Source organism: Phaseolus vulgaris, chromosome 2, assembly GCF_000499845.2.
Source record: "Phaseolus vulgaris cultivar G19833 chromosome 2, P. vulgaris v2.0, whole genome shotgun sequence".
Lineage (NCBI taxonomy): Eukaryota > Viridiplantae > Streptophyta > Magnoliopsida > Fabales > Fabaceae > Phaseolus > Phaseolus vulgaris.
This window is the reverse complement of record NC_023758.2, coordinates 6483814-6489813: the sequence shown is the minus strand read 5'-3', so window position 1 is coordinate 6489813 and position 6000 is coordinate 6483814.

Here is a 6000-nt window from a genome sequence, read left to right as displayed (position 1 = left end):
AGTCACATGGGAGGTGTGACCTTTTTCTACTATGACACCTCCTAAAAACTACACCTACACCACTCTCCTAAGTCACATGGACAATGAGGTTGGATATCAAAACTATCAACAGACGTTTTAGCCGAATGAAAGATACACTTCACCAGTTTCAAGACAATGAAGAACATTGATTGTATTTTTATTGTGTTATTATTATTTTTAATGTTGAACTTATTTTGATTATCAGTTAAATTTAATGTGTTATTGGACATTATTATGTTTGTCATTTTTTTAAATTATGGCACAACATCATTTAGGATTCTAATGTAATGACTTCATCTATTTATTGCAATCACCGACTATTTCATGTTCATCCAATGTGTATTAATGATAAGCGAAAAAAATTATTTTACTTTCTTTATTTTATTGGATACAAATTGAAATAAAAAAAATATACATCAAAAACTTCATATATATATATATATATATATATATATATATATATATATATATATATATATAATTCAAAGAAACTTATATTAAAGTTATACTCAAGAAATCAACTAAAGAAAAATTTGAAAGAGAATATCAATGAACACAAAAAATGGTTATTATCTATTGTAAAAATTCATATACTATAAGAAAAATATTAAATAAAAATTAATTTTAAAAATAAAGAATAATTAATTATTATATTAAATAAATCAAATACTAATTTAGAATCTAAACAAATTAATAATATTTAAATTAATTTATATTATATATGATTGAATTCGTTGTTACACTTTTTTTATCTTTGATATTATAAAAATAATTTAATATAATATTTGAGTATTTAAGAAAACATAATACAGATTTCATATCTGGAAGTATAAAAAAAAAGTATGAATGTGATTTTTTTGTTGAATATAATAAATAAAGAAGTATATTGATAGACATAATTTGAGTGTTGTATTAGTAAATATTAAATGAGGGGAGTGTAGGTTTTGTCGTGTCTTAAGATTGTCCCCCACCCAACATACACATTGCTCTATCTGTCTTTTCTCTTTCTCACTCTTTCTCTCTCACTCTAAATCCAAAACCCACATTGCCTTTTCATATAACTTTTTTAGAACAATTAATTCATCTCAGTGATTCCTCCTTTCCTTTGCCATTTTATCATCACTGTTATTGTTCATGCTTCTCCACCACATTTACTTTATCAATGATGGAGTCACATGCTTGTGTTCGGTTTCAAAAGCCCTCAGAATTTGAGAACGAGCTCTTTCTATCTGCTTCAACTTCAATGGAAGATAGAACAAGTTTTAAAAGACAACAAAAATCACAACATTCACAATAATTTTTTCTATTAAATATTGACTTGTTCTTTTAATCTAAAGATTGTATTGTTTATTTTTAAAATGAAATAATTTTAATCATTGGTAAATAATTATTGGAGTAATTTTATTACCTCGAATAATCGTAACGTATTAAATTTATTAATTTAAAAATTGAATATTTTCATTACTCATAAAAAAAAACAATTGAATGTTTTGATATTATTATTAACATACTACAAGAAAATTATTAAAATAAAATCAATTTTAAATAAAAATAATAATAATTTATCATTATATTGACTAAATTAAATACTATTTTAGAGACTAAAAAATTATTGATATCTAAAATAATTCTATTATTAATAAAATTTATAAAATAATTTTTAAATTAATATCTAATTAATTAAGTTTTATAAACCAACTTTAAAATCTAAATTAATTATTAACTAAAATTTTGGTAATTAAAACTAAATACTCATTTAAAAACTAATTTATAAATTTTGCTAATAATAAAAACTACTTTACATAATTTAGAATCTAAATATTAACTAATAACTAAGTCAATTAGATATCAAATTAAAAATTAGTTTATAAATTTTTTTTTTTAATAATAAAAACTCCTTTATATACTAATAATTTTTATAATCTCTACAATATTATATAGTTTAATTAATATAATAAATAATTATTTTTTTATCTAATTTTAGTTATTATTTAATGATTTTCTTGGAGTATATATACTTTATTACCGAAAATCATTAGGTGAATTTTGATTAATTTATTATTATATTATTTAATATATAAATAAAAGTTATATTATCTTGACAACGTATTTATTCTGAACTACCATCATATAATCCATTTAAATTTTAAATATTTTATTAGTTTATTAGTTTACTTGTTAACTAACTCATGTATATAATATTTCATTATTAGTGATGTTGTCTTGGGAAAAAGGATAATTATCCTATAAATAATTTATCCAATATATCATTTTCTTCATTGAGTTATTAAAATATTTCTTTATTTTTTTAATATTTTGCTGTTTGATGTTTGATTTTAATTGTTAATGAGATTATATTATCACTGCTTTTATTTTTTGTCTTCAGTTCATAGTTCTGTGTTATGTTGGCATAAAGAAATATAATGAAGCTGAAATTCTTTAATAGAGAGATGAAAGTTGTACTCTAAAGATAAAAGATTCCATTAAATATAAGTGTAGGAAGAAGAAATGTAGGAGTTCAAGTTTTTTGTCTGCTTGAGATGGTTTTAAGAACATTCTTATAGGAGGATGCAATGTATAGACAAATTGCAAGCACTAAGCAATTTCATGTTGTGGAAACCAAAACTTTGAAAATTGGAGTTCTAATTAATTTGGGAAAACTATACTTATAGATGAAGTACACAAGCCAAGGCATGAATGTCCTTTCGTTTTAAAAAAAGTATTTTCATGTTTATTTAAATCTATTATGATACTATTTTTTCTTAATTATACCATTGACAAAGTATTCAGCATTGATGACTAGTTCTTGTCCAAAATCTTATTACTTTTAATAAAATATTTTCTTATTCACAAAAATTAAATAACTAATTTGATTATTTTTTTATTGGTATCGACTATGGGTTTCAACCTTTGAGAATAATATTTCGTCATAAAGTTTTGAATATCTATTCAGTTGAGAATTTAATGATATATATAGATGACATAAAAAAGATACCATGTTAATGAGATAACATTCACTTTTGGTTATCTATTTTCCGAAATTAAAAAATAAAATTTAAATTTTTTTACTAAAGAAAACATTAAATAAAAAATAATTTTAAAAATTAATAATTAGTTGTTATATTTACTAAACTAAATATTATTTTTAGACATAAAAAATTATTAATATCTAAATTAATTTTTATTATTGATAAATAATTTTTAAATTAATATTTAATTAATTATTAAGATTTTATTTACTAATTTTAAAATTTAAATAATTAGTAATTAAAATTTTGATAGTACCAATTTAAAATATATTTATCAATAGTAAAAAATAATTTAGATATAATAATATCTAATTTTTTAATATAATAATTAATTATTTTTATTTTCAAAATTCTTTTAATGTTATTTTAGTAGTGTTTAATGAAATATGCCTTTCAATCATATATTCCATAAACGTTATTCTATAAATTTCATGAATCAGTGATTCTCAAATATCACTATTTTGGAATATATTTTTGGAAGTCAAAACTAATATTCTGAATATTCTAATTTAAACAGAGTTCTTTTCAGTAAACGGAGTTCTTTTTAGTAAATATCTTGCAGAATGTGTTCTGGAAATTTCTAACAGAAATTAGACGAATATTTTAAAATTATGGGAATACAATTAGTAATTATGGAAGTGCAAGAAAGAAAAAGCCAGATATTGTTATAGTTTCAAAAACAAAAAGGCTTTTCTCACACCAAAGTTTCTTTATTTAGGATAAAATGAACTTTGTTTCCTTGAAAATAACGGTGTAGGTAAAACTTTACTTATATATAATGGTCCTAACATAATGTTAATTATACATCTAACCAAAACTACTATATGAATAATGAAATTGTATTTGACGGAAGCTTTCTATCAATTTTCATTATTATTAACAAAAACCTAAAAATATATCTAATTTTTAAAGAAATGAATATAAATATAAAAAAAATAGAAGACGTATTTAATATATTTAAATTGTCAGGAACACAAATGCATTTTACACTTAAATACATTATTAGTTCCATCCTTTAAATATTACTCTTTCACAACAAAGTACTTCTAAAAATAAAATAAAAATATTATATAAACGATCTCCAATGTATAAAAGAATGTGTATGGGTTGTTTATATAATTTTATTATTTTAGAGACTGTTTCGAAAAATAAAAGAATAAGACTTTAAAAATTATCGAATTGGATCACGATGGACATTGAAAATCATTTTAAAAAAATAGAGTTCTCATCATAGTTTTTTCAAAGAAAAATATGATTTTATTTATTTTTTTAAAAGAAAATGGTCATCGTAGTTTTTTAAAGAAAACTGTGATTTTTTTTTTTTGAAAAAGAGAATGGTTGTGAAAACTGAATTTGAATATGGGAGTAACTGGGTGGAAGAGGTATTATACCTTTGGGTTCTAAACTGATTCCATCATCACAAGCCAACTCTGGAGGCAGTTTATCTCATGCATATACCACCTTTCTGTTGTAATTACAATCTTTAATAATATTTTGCTGTTATATCGTTTATGCTGTCTTACTTTTTTTTTATTGTTTTTATCCAAATTTATTATGAATTTTATCATATCATAATATATTTGTTAGTTCTTTATTATCATCAAAATATGTAGAACGCTGGTATCATGAAATCGGATTATTAATACACTTTTTTTCTCTCATCTTCATGAGGCTTTCAGTACACTTTTTTTTCTCATTCTCATGAGGCTTTCAGTATATTAGGTCCATCTTGTCAGTCCTATCAATGTCTTTCTTCTATTATCGTTTTGAAATACATCCCACTCAGGGTAATGTATTAATTGCTGGAAGTCACTATCACCATTCTGTGACAGAGAGCATCTTCCTTATCTTCCAAACTTTTGGCTTATCTGTTCCCTTATTTTCCAAACTTGGCTTATACTCAATATCAAATTGACAACCCAATAACTTTCCAGCCCAGTTCTGTTGATCCACAGTAGTGACTCTTTGTAAAGCAATGGTGATGGAAGAGGTCCAAGCACAAGTTCACATGCAAGCCCACCAAAGGGTAGATTTGGGTCAACCATATAGTTATGGCCAAGAGGATCCAAGAAGACGTTCTTTTACATGTTCAAATGCCATAAACTCTAGTGTAGAGTAGACTTTAATTTCTTGTCAAAATTAGCATAGGAACTTTATTTGTAATTTTCTTAAAATTAATTTTGGCACCTAAAACACCAACCTAGGTAAACTTAGAGTTTCTAAAAAAACCTCTAAATTTACCAAGGCCGGTCTAGAAAGCCCATGGAGGGGGTGAGCATAAAAACTAGACACACCCCTCCCCATGTGCTCATTTGTGCACCCATGTGCCATGTGCACCCATGTGCTTCACTTTTACATTTCATTTGGCTAGCATTAGGGTTGCATTATGGTCCTCCTTAGCCTATAAAAGGAGGAGCCTACACCTTGTATTTTCAAGTTTATTGTGAGTAAAGTTATGCTGCCATTTTGTGACAAGCTTTGCTTCTCCCTAGAACTCTAGGCTCTAAACTTCACATCCTTCACCTCTCCTTGGGCTGGCCGAACCTCCCAATATTCATACACATCATGCACCTTCAAGATCAACACCACTCTTAGGAGGATCTTGCACACACACATCCATAGCTTCCGCACCATATCTTACATGATTCAAGAAGACCTTCATGAAATTTGCCATCAAATTGTCTCAACTTTTCTTTATCAGTACTCACTATGAACTTCCATCCCAACAAATATGGTCTCCAATGCTAAATAGCTAAGGCCACAACGATGGCATTCCTATGAGTTCTTCTTGGATTTTTGTTGATGGTGGTGCGAAAGCTTAATGGATGAGAGTGGACAAGGTCCTCCTAAGAGGTGTGGTGACCTTGAAGGTGCATGAGAGGTAGTGAAGATTGGAGTGGTTCGGCCATCTCCATTTGGAGGTGTAGTTTGAAGACTAAAAACCTAATTC